Genomic DNA, 12,484 nt, shown 5'->3' with positions numbered 1-12,484 from the left:
ACACATGTGACTAGGAGAGATGGATTGTGTTAATTGATAGTCATGTAAAATAGACTCTTTTGGATGTTAATATGCTGAGAGGGGCAGCTGGAAGGATGTCTGATCACTATCTTGTGGAGCCAAAGGTGGAGATTTGTAAAGGTTTCCAAAAAGGATGAGAGTGGTGAGAGTAAGTGAGCTTGGAAAGGAGACTTCTGTGAGAAAGTACCTGGAGAGATTGAGTGTAGAATGGCAAAAGGTGAGAGCAAATGATGTGAGGGAAGTGGGTGGGGAATGGGATGCATTTAGGGAAGCAGTGATGGCTTGTGCAAAAGATGCATGTTGCATGAGAAAGGTGGAAGGTGGGCAGATTAGAAAGGGTAGTGAGTGGTGGAATAAAGTAAAGCTGCTAGTGAAAGAGAAAAGAGAGGCGCTTGGATTATACGATCAAGGAAGGAGTGCAAATGACTGGGAGATGTATAAAAGAAAAAAGCAGGAGGTCAAGAGAAAGGTGCAAGGGTTGGAAAAGAAGGCAAATGAGAGTTGGGGTGAGAGAGTATCATTAAACTTTTCGGAGAATAAAAAAATATGTCTTGGAAGGAGGTAAATAACATGTGTAAGACAAGAGAACAAATAGGAATATCGGTAAAGGGGGCAGGTGGGGAAGTAAGGAGTTGGAGTGAGTATTTTGAAGGTTTGTTGAATGCAGAATGATAGGGTGGCAGATATATGATATTTTGTTCAGGGTGATGTGCGAAGTGAGAGAGTTTGGGAGAATTGTTTGGTTACAGAAGAGGTAGTGAAAGCTTTGCAAAAGATGAAATCTGGCTAGGCGGCAGGTTTGGATGGTATTGCACTGGAATTTATTAAAAAAGGGGATGACTGTGTTGTTGATTGGTTGGTAAGTATATTCAATGTATGTATGACTCATGGTGAAGTGCCTGAGGACTGGCAAAATGCATGCATAGTGCTGTTGTACAAAGGCAAAGGGGATAAAGGTGTGTTCAAACTACAGAGGCATAAGTTTGTTGAGTATTCCTGGGAAATTATATGGAGGGTATTGATTGAGAGGGGGAAGGCATGTACAGGGCATCAGATTGGGGAAGAGCAGTGTGGTTTCAGAAGTGGTAGAGGATGTGTGGATCAGGTGTTTGCTTTGAAGAATGTATGTGAGAAATACTTAGAAAAAGATGGATTTGTATGTAGCATTTATGGATCTGGAGAAGGCATATGATAGGGTTGATAGAGATGCTTTGTGGAAGGTCTTAAGAGTATATGGTGTGGGAGGTAAGTTGCTAGAAGCAGAGTGAAAGTTTTTACCAAGGATGTAAGGCGCAAGGGAGGTAAATGGAAGAGTTTTGGTGAGAGGGGCGTGTATGCAATCTTTCAGGATGACAGGGCCTGGGAAGTGAGTCACTTGTTGTTTGCCAATAATACAGCTCTAGTGGCCAATTCGAGTGAAAAACTGGAGAAGTTGGTAACTGAGTTTGGAAAAGTGTGTGAAAGGAGAAACATGAGAGTAAATGTGGAAAGAGCAAGGTTATTATGTTCGGTAAGATTGAGCTACAAGTAAATTGGGATGTGTTTGAAAGGAGAAAAATTAGAGGAAGTGAAGTGTTTTAGATACCTGGGAGTGGACTTAGCAGTCATTGAACCATGGAAGCAGAATTGAGTCACAGGGTGGGGAGGGGGCAAAGGTTCTGGGAGCAATGAAATGTGTGTGGAAGGCGAGATCATTATCTCGGAGTGCAAAAATGGGTATGTTTGAAGGAATAGTAGTTCCAACAATGTTAAATGGCTGCAAGGCATGGGCTATAGGTAGGGTTGTAAGGAGGGTGGATGTGTTGGAAGTGAAATGTTTGAGGACAATATGTGGTGTGAGGAGGTTTGATCGAGTAAGTAAATGAAAGGGTAAGAGTGATGTGTGGAAAAAAAAAGAGTGTGGTTGAGAGAGCTGAAGAGGGTGGGTTGAAATGGTTTGGACATATGGAGAGATTGAGGGAGGAAAGATTGACAAAGAGGATATATGATTTCAGAGGTGGAGGGGACAAGTAGAGGCTGGAGACCAAATTGGAGGTGGAAGGATCGAGTGAAAAATATTTTGAGCAATCTGGGCCTGAACATACAGGAGGGTGAGCTGCGTGCAAGGAGTAGAGTGAATTGGAACAACGTGGTATACTGGGGTCGAGGTGCTGTCAGTGGACTGAACCAGGGCATGTGAAAAGCCTCGGGTAAACCATGGAAAGGTCTGTGTTGCCTGGATGTGGATAGGGAGCTGTGATTTTGGTGCATTACACATGACAGCTAGAGACTGAGTGTGAACGAATGTAGCCTTTTTTTTTTGTTCCCCTAGCTCTACCATGCTGAAGCAGTGGGCAGCAATGCTGTTTACTATGAGGCAGAATAGTGCCAGGAATAGATGCATTCAAGCATGTAGGAATATGTACATGTGTATATATGTATATGTCTGCATATGTATATGTATATATTGATATGTATATGTGCATGTATGTGTGTGTTTATGTATGTATAGGTGTATATGAGTGAATGGGCCATTCTTCGTCCGTTTCTTGGCCCTACCTCGCTGATGCGAGAAACAGAAATTAAGTATAATAAATAAATAAATAAAATATATTTTTTTATTATTATTATTTTGCTTTGTCACTGTCTCCCGCGTCAGCAAAGTAGCACAAGGAAACAGACGAAAGAATGGCCCAACCCACCCACATACACATGTATATACATACACGTCCACACACGTAAATATACATACCTATACATCAACGTTATTATTTATTTATTTTGCTTTGTTGCTGTCTCCCGCGTTAGCGAGGTAGCGCAAGGAAGCAGACGAAAGAATGGCCCAACCCAACCACATACACTTGTATATATATATACGCGTCCACACACGCAAATATAAATACCTATACATCTCAGTGTACACATATGTATACACACACAGACGTATACATATATACACATGTACATAATTCATACTGTCTGCCTTTATTTATATACATGTGTATATATGTATATGTCTGTGTGTGTATATATATGTGTACATTGAGATGTATAGGTATGTATATTTGCGTGTGTGGACATGTATGTATATACATGTGTATGTGGGTGGGTTGGGCCATTCTTTCGTCTGTTTCCTTGCGCTACCTCGCTAACGCGGGAGACAACGACAAAGTAAAAATATAAAATATAAATATATATAATATATATATATATATATATATATATATATATATATATATATATATATATATATATATATATATATGTTTCCTTGCGCTACCTCGCAAACATGGGAGACAGCAAAAAAAAAATATATTTTATTTTTCTTCTTTTTTGCCGCTGTCTCCTGCGTTTGCGAGGTAGCACAAGGAAAAACACGAAAGAAATGGCCCAACCCACCCCCATACACATGTATATACATACGTCCACACACGCAAAGATATACATACCTACACAGATTTCCATGGTTTACCCCAGACGCTTCACATGCCCTGATTCAATCCACTGACAGCACGTCAACCCCGGTATACCACATCAATCCAATTCACTCTATTCCTTGCCCTCCTTTCACCCTCCTGCGTGTTCAGGCCCCGATCACACAAAATCTTTTTCACTCCATCTTTCCACCTCCAATTTGGTCTCCCACTTCTCCTCGTTCCCTCCACCTCCGACACATATATCCTCTTGGTCAATCTTTCCTCACTCATTCTCTCCATGTGCCCAAACCATTTCAAAACACCCTCTTCTGCTCTCTCAACCACGCTCTTTTTATTTCCACACATCTCTCTTACCCTTATGTTACTTACTCGATCAAACCACCTCACACCACACATTGTCCTCAAACATCTCATTTCCAACACATCCATCCTCCTGCGCACAACTCTATCCATAGCCCACGCCTCGCAACCATAAAACATTGTTGGAACCACTATTCCTTCAAACATACCCATTTCTGCCTTCCGAGATAATGTTCTCGACTTCCACACATTCTTCAAGGCTCCCAGGATTTTCACCCCCTCCCCCACCCTATGATCCACTTCCGCTTCCATGGTTCCATCCGCTGCCAGATCCACTCCCAGATATCCAAAAGACTTTACTTCCTCCAGTTTTTCTCCATTCAAACTTACCTCCCAATTGACTTGACCCTCAACTCTACTGTACCAAATAACCTTGCTCTTATTCACATTTAACTTTCTTCTTTCACACACTTTACCAAACTCAGTCACCAGCTTCTGCAGTTTCTCACATGAATCAGCCACCAGCGCTGTATCATCAGCGAACAACAACTGACTCACTTCCCAAGCTCTCTCATCCCCAACAGACTTCATACTTGCCCCTCTTTCCAAAACTCTTGCATTCACCTCCCTAACAACCCCATCCATAAACAAATTAAACAACCATGGAGACATCACACACCCCTGCTGGAAACCTACATTCACTGAGAACCAGTCACTTTCCTCTCTTCCTACACGTACACATGCCTTACATCCTCGATAAAAACTTTTCACTGCTTCTAACAACTTGCCTCCCACACCATATATTCTTAATACCTTCCATATATATATATATATATATATATATATATATATATATATATATGCAATACCATATTTTTTTTTTTTTTGCCGGTCTCCCGCATTTGCGTGGTAGCGCAAGGAAACAGACGAAAGAAATGGCCCAACCCACCCCCATACACATGTATATACATACGTCCACACACGCAAATATACATACCTACACAGCTTTCCATGGTTTACCCCAGACGCTTCACATGCCCTGATTCAATCCACTGACAGCACGTCAACCCCGGTATACCACATCGATCCAATTCACTCTATTCCTTGCCCTCCTTTCACCCTCCTGCATGTTCAGGCCTCGATCACACAAAATCTTTTTCACTCCATCTTTCCACCTCCAGTTTGGTCTCCCACTTTTCCTCGTTCCCTCCACCTCCGACACATATATCCTCTTGGTCAATCTTTCCTCACTCATTCTCTCCATGTGACCAAACCATTTCAAAACACCCTCTTCTGCTCTTTCAACCACGCTCTTTTTATTTCCACACATCTCTCTTACCCGTACGTTGCTTACTCGATCAAACCACCTCACACCACACATTGTCCTCAAACATCTCATTTCCAGCACATCCACCCTCCTGCGCACAACTCTATCCATAGCCCACGCCTCGCAACCATACAACATTGTTGGAACCACTATTCCTTCAAACATACCCATTTTTGCTTTCTGAGATGATGTTCTCGACTTCCACACATTCTTCAAGGCTCCCAGGATTTTCGCCCCCTCCCCCACCCTATGATCCACTTCCGCTTCCATGGTTCCATCCGCTGCCAGATCCACTCCCAGATATCTAAAACACTTCACTTCCTCCAGTTTTTCTCCATTCAAAGTCACCTCCCAATTGACTTGACCCTCAACCCTACTGTACCTAATAACCTTGCTCTTATTCACATTTACTCTTAACTTTCTTCTTTCACACACTTTACCAAACTCAGTCACCAGCTTCTGCAGTTTCTCACATGAATCAGCCACCAGTGCTGTATCATCAGCGAACAACAACTGACTCACTTCCCAAGCTCTCTCATCCCCAACAGACTTCATACTTGCCCCTCTTTCCAAAACTCTTGCATTCACCTCCCTAACAACCCCATCCATAAACAAATTAAACAACCATGGAGACATCACACACCCCTGCCGCAAACCTACATTCACTGAGAACCAATCACTTTCCTCTCTTCCTACACGTACACATGCCTTACATCCTCGATAAAAACTTTTCACTGCTTCTAACAACTTGCCTCCCACACCATATATTCTTAATACCTTCCACAGAGCATATATATATATATATATATATATATATATATATATATATATATATATATATATATATCCCTGGGGATAGGGGAGAAAGAATACTTCCCACGCATTCCTCGTGTGTCGTAGAAGGTGATTAAAGGGGACGGGATCGGGGGGGGCCAGAAACCCTCCCCTCCTTGTATTTTAACTTTCTAAAAGGGGAAACAGAAGAAGGAGTCACGCGGGGAGTGCTCATCCTCCTTGAAGGCTCAGATTGGGGTGTCTAAATGTGTGTGGATGTAACCAAGATGAGAAAAAAGGAGAGGTAGGTAGTATGTTTGAGGAAAGGAACCTGGATGTTTTGGCTCTGAGTGAAACGAAGCTCAAGGGTAAAGGGGAAGAGTGGTTTGGGAATGTCTTGGGAGTAAAGTCAGGGGTTAGTGAGAGGACAAGAGCAAGGGAAGGAGTAGCACTACTCCTGAAACAGGAGTTGTGGGAGTATGTGACAGAGTGTAAGAAAGTAAATTCTAGATTGATATGGGTAAAACTAAAAGTTGATGGAGAGAGATGGGTGATTATTGATGCATATGCACCTGGGCATGAGAAGAAAGATCATGAGAGGCAAGTGTTTTGGGAGCAGCTGAATGAGTGTGTTAGTGGTTTTGATGCACAAGACCGGGTTATAGTGATGGGTGATTTGAATGCAAAGGTGAGTAATGTGGCAGTTGAGGGAATAATTGGTATACATGGGGTGTTCAGTGTTGTAAATGGGAGTGGTGAAGAGCTTGTAGATTTCTGTGCTGAAAAAGGACTGGTGATTGGGAATACCAGGTTCAAAATCGATATATACATAAGTATATATATGTAAGTAGGAGAGATGGCCAGAAAGCGTTATTGGATTACATGTTAATTGACAGGTGCGCGAAAGAGAGACTTTTGGATGTTAATGTGCTGAGAGGTGCAACTGGAGGGATGTCTGATCATTATCTTGTGGAGGTGAAGGTGAAGATTTGTATGGGTTTTCAGAAAAGAAGAGAGAATGTGGGGTGAAGAGGGTGGTGAGAGTAAGTTAGCTTGGGAAGGAGACTTCTGTGAGGAAGTACCAGGAGAGACTGAGTACAGAATGGAAAAAGGTGAGAACAAAGGAGGTAAGGGAAGTGGGGGAGGAATGGGATGTATTTAGGGAAGCAGTGATGGCTTGTGCAAAAGATGCTTGTGGCATGAGAAGCATGGGAGGTGGGTTGATTAGAAAGGGTAGTGAGTGGTGGGATGAAGAAGTAAGATTATTAGTGAAATAGAAGAGAGAGGCATTTGGATGATTTTTGCAGGGAAAAAATGCAAATGAGTGGGAGATGTATAAAAGAAAGAGGCAGGAGGTCAAGAGAAAGGTGCAAGAGGTGAAAAAGAGGGCAAATGAGAGTTGGGGTGAGAGAGTATCATTAAATTTTAGGGAGAATAAAAAGATGTTCTGGAAGGAGGTAAATAAAGTGCGTAAGACAAGGGAGCAAATGGGAACTTCAGTGAAGGGGGCTAATGGGGAGGTGATAACAAGTAGTGGTGATGTGAGAAGGAGATTGAGTGAGTATTTTGAAGGTTTGTTGAATGTGTTTGATGATAGAGTGGCAGATATAGGGTGTTTTGGTCGAGGTGGTGTGCAAAGTGAGAGGGTTAGGGAAAATGATTTGGTAAAGAGAGAAGAGGTAGTAAAAGCTTTGCGGAAGATGAAAGCCGGCAAGGCTACAAGTTTGGATGGTATTGCAGTGGAATTTATTAAAAAAGGGGGTGACTGTATTGTTGACTGGCTGGTAAGGTTATTTAATATATGTATGATTCATGGTGAGGTGCCTGAGGATTGACGGAATGCTTGCATAGTGCCATTGTACAAAGGCAAAGGGGATAAGAGTGAGTGCTCAAATTACAGAGGTATAAGTTTGTTGAGTATTCTTGGTAAATTATATGGGAGGGTATTGATTGAGAGGGTGAAGGCATGTACAGAGCATCAGATTGGGGAAGAGCAGTGTGGTTTCAGAAGTGGTAGAGGATGTGTGGATCAGGTGTTTGCTTTGAAGAATGTATGTGAGAAATACTTAGAAAAGCAAATGGATTTGTATGTAGCACTTATGGATCTGGAGAAGGCATATGATAGAGTTGATAGAGATGCTCTGTGGAAGGTATTAAGAATATATGGTGTGGGAGGTAAGTTGTTAGAAGCAGTGAAAAGTTTTTATCGAGGATGTAAGGCATGTGTACGTGTAGGAAGAGAGGAAAGTGATTGGTTCTCAGTGAATGTAGGTTTGCGGCAGGGGTGTGTGATGTCTCCATGGTTGTTTAATTTGTTTATGGATGGGGTTGTTAGGGAGGTAAATGCAAGTGTTTTGGAAAGAGGGGCAAGTATGAAGTCTGTTGGGGATGAGAGAGCTTGGGAAGTGAGTCAGTTGTTGTTCGCTGATGATACAGCACTGGTGGCTGATTCATGTGAGAAACTGCAGAAGCTGGTGACTGAGTTTGGTAAAGTGTGTGAAAGAAGAAAGTTAAGAGTAAATGTGAATAAGAGCAAGGTTATTAGGTACAGTAGAGTTGAGGGTCAAGTCAATTGGGAGGTAAGTTTGAATGGAGAAAAACTGGAGGAAGTAAAGTGTTTTAGATATCTGGGAGTGGATCTGGCAGCGGATGGAACCATGGAAGCGGAAGTGGATCATAGGGTGGGGGAGGGGGCGAAAATCCTGGGAGCCTTGAAGAATGTGTGGAAATCGAGAACAATATCTCGGAAAGCAAAAATGGGTATGTTTGAAGGAATAGTGGTTCCAACAATGTTGTATGGTTGCGAGGCGTGGGCTATGGATAGAGTTGTGCGCAGGAGGATGGATGTGCTGGAAATGAGATGTTTGAGGACAATGTGTGGTGTGAGGTGGTTTGATCGAGTAAGTAACGTAAGGGTAAGAGAGATGTGTGGAAATAAAAAGAGCGTGGTTGAGAGAGCAGAAGAGGGTGTTTTGAAATGGTTTGGGCACATGGAGAGAATGAGTGAGGAAAGATTGACCAAGAGGATATATGTGTCGGAGGTGGAGGGAATGAGGAGAAATGGGAGACCAAATTGGAGGTGGAAAGATGGAGTGAAAAAGATTTTGTGAGATCAAGGCCTGAACACGCAGGAGGGTGAAAGGAGGGCAAGGAATAGAGTGAATTGGATCGATGTGGTATACCGGGGTTGACGTGCTGTCAGTGGATTGAATCAGGGCATGTGAAGCGTCTGGGGTAAACCATGGAAAGCTGTGTAGGTATGTATATTTGCGTGTGTGGACGTATGTATATACATGTGTATGGGGGTGGGTTGGGCCATTTCTTTCGTCTGTTTCCTTGCGTTACCTCGCAAACGTGGGAGACAGCGACAAAGCAAAAAGAAAAAAAAATGTGGTCACTCGTAGGTAGTTGCAGTGAACCCGCTCGTGTCAGCAGCGGCTTACTCGTGGTAGTGTCGAATCCACTCGTGGCCGTCCACAGCAGTGAGTTTTCTCATGGTAGCACCGAATCCACTCGTGGCAGCAGTGAATCGCAATCAACGCAGCTGTGAACCCACAGGACTGGAGGAAACGGTGCTACAGTCGTCAACAGCAGAGCTGCTCCTCCTCCACTGTGGCTTGATGGCTCCAGGTCCTGCACGAGAACATTTCATAATTTCCACCAATAAGTTTACAATCCATCTTGGTTATGCAGGTATGCAGGGAGACGGTGGTGGTGCTCCGGCGATGGGTTCTCCTCCAGCCTCCATGGTCACAGGTACATGGTGGTGGTCAGGTGAAGAGAGTGATGGAGGGTACCGGCGCCCGCACTACATGGGACGTGGCCAAGAGGAAGGACGTGCTGACCAACGACTGCAACTTCCTCAACGCAGACTTCATCCTGTACTCGTCCATATCCTCCTTCTACATCCCCTGCATCGCCATGATCTACCTCTACTACAGGATATTCAAGGAAGTCTAGTGAACAAGCAACAAGTTTTGAAATGATGCTACTACGTTTGTGAATCGGGAACCATTGCAACACAAACCCCGCCAGGTGGTAGAGTTTCCCGCAGTGTATCGAGACAGACTTCCCCAGAACTTTTTTTAAAGGGGAAGTAAATGTTTATAGTTGTGTTACTGGAGTGATAGTTTTCATACATGGTGTTTTGACAAGAAAATAGTGAAATTGGAGAAAAATGTAGCTTAGACATTGAAGCTTATTGATACAGTGGTTAAATTGACGAGAACTGCTATTGACGTTAGTGTAAATAAATTATACATTTCCTTTTTTCCATAGCCAGAGGTTGAACCATTATGTGACATTCATTTTTTTCATTCATTTCAAGCTAGAAGTTTCAGTTTTCCAAATTGTTTCTTACATTTTCATATGTATATATATGTATGTGTGTGTGTGTGTATATGTGCGTATGTATGTGTATGTGTGTGTATGTGTATATGTATATATATATGTATATTATCCCTGGGGATAGGGGTGAAAGAATACTTCCCACATATTCCTCGCGTGTCGTAGAAAGCGACTAGAGGGGACGGGAGCGGGGGGCCAGAAATCCTCCCCTCCTTGTATTAACTTTCTAAAATGGGAAACAGAAGAAGGAGTCACGCGGGGAGTGCTCATCCTCCTCGAAGGCTCAGAGTGGGGTGCCTAAATGTGTGTGGATGTAACCAAGATGTGAAAAAAGGAGAGATAGGTAGTATGTTTGAGGAAAGGAACCTGGATGTTTTGGCTCTGAGTGAAACGAAGCTCAAGGGTAAAGGGGAAGAGTGGTTTGGGAATGTCTGGGCAGTAAAGTCAGGGGTTAGTGAGAGGACAAGAGCAAGGGAAGGAGTAGCAATACTCCTGAAACAGGAGTTGTGGGAGTATGTGATAGAGTGTAAGAAAGTAAATTCTCGATTAATATGGGTAAAACTGAAAATTGATGGAGAGAGGTGGGTGATTATTGGTGCATATGCACCTGGGCATGAGAAGAAAGATCATGAGAGGCAAGTGTTTTGGGAGCAGCTGAATGAGTGTGTTAGTGGTTTTGATGCAGGAGACCGGGTTATAGTGATGGGTGATTTGAATGCAAAGGTGAGTAATGTGGCAGTTGAGGGAATAATTGGTATACATGGGGTGTTCAGTGTTGTAAATGGAAATGGTGAAGAGCTTGTAGATTTATGTGCTGAAAAAGGACTGATGATTGGGAATACCTGGTTTAAAAAGCGAGATATACATAAGTATACTTATGTAAGTAGGAGAGATGGCCAGAGAGCGTTATTGGATTACGTGTTAATTGACAGGCGTGCGAAAGAGAGACTTTTGGATGTTAATGTGCTGAGAGGTGCAACTGGAGGGATGTCTGATCATTATCTTGTGGAGGCTAAGGTGAAGATTTGTATGGGTTTTCAGAAAAGAAGAGTGAATGTTGGGGTGAAGAGGGTGGTGAGAGTAAGTGAGCTTGGGAAGGAGACCTGTGTGAGGAAGTACCAGGAGAGACTGAGTACAGAATGGAAAAAGGTGAGAACAATGGAAGTAAGGGGAGTGGGGTTGGAATGAGATGTATTTAGGGAATCAGTGATGGATTGCACAAAAGATGCTTGTGGCATGAGAAGAGTGGGAGGTGGGTTGATTAGAAAGGGTAGTGAGTGGTGGGATGAAGAAGTAAGAGTATTAGTGAAAGAGAAGAGAGAGGCATTTGGACGATTTTTGCAGGGAAAAAATGCAATTGAGTGGGAGACGTATAAAAGAAAGAGACAGGAGGTCAAGAGAAAGGTGCAAGAGGTGAAAAAAGGGCAAATGAGAGTTGGGGTGAGAGAGTATCATTAAATTTTAGGGAGAATAAAAAGATGTTCTGGAAGGAGGTAAATAAAGTGCGTAAGACAAGGGAGCAAATGGGAACTTCAGTGAAGGGCGCAAATGGGGAGGTGATAACAAGTAGTGGTGATGTGAGAAGGAGATGGAGGGAGTATTTTGAAGGTTTGTTGAATGTGTTTGATGATAGAGTGGCAGATATAGGGTGTTTTGGTCGAGGTGGTGTGCAAAGTGAGAGGGTTAGGGAAAATGATTTGGTAAACAGAGAAGAGGTAGTGAAAGCTTTGCGGAAGATGAAAGCCGGCAAGGCAGCAGGTTTGGATGGTATTGCAGTGGAATTTATTAAAAAAGGGGGTGACTGTATTGTTGACTGGTTGGTAAGGTTAAATTATACACATGTAACCAAACCTGCTGCCTTGCTGGCTTTCATCTTCCGCAAAGCTTTCACTACCTCTTCTCTGTTTACCAAATCATATATATATATATATATATATATATATATATATATACATATTACACTTTGTCACTGTCTCCCGCGTTAGCAAGGGAGTGCAAGGAAACAGACAAAAGAATGGCCCAACTCACCCACATACACAAGTATATACATACACATACACACATACCTATACTTTTCAACATATACATATACATACATACACAGACATATACATATATACACATGTTCATAATTCATACTTGCTGCCTTTATTCATTCCTGTCACCATCCTGCCACACATGAAATGACAACCCACTTCCACGCACGTGTGCAAGGTAGCGCTAGGAAAAGACGACAAAGGCCTCATTTGTTCACAGTCAGTCTCTAGCTATCATATGTAATGCACCAAAACCACAGCTC

The sequence above is a fragment of the Panulirus ornatus genome, chromosome 50, assembly GCF_036320965.1.
Source record: "Panulirus ornatus isolate Po-2019 chromosome 50, ASM3632096v1, whole genome shotgun sequence".
In the NCBI taxonomy this organism is placed as follows: domain Eukaryota; kingdom Metazoa; phylum Arthropoda; class Malacostraca; order Decapoda; family Palinuridae; genus Panulirus; species Panulirus ornatus.
Note: the sequence above shows the minus strand (reverse complement) of the source record.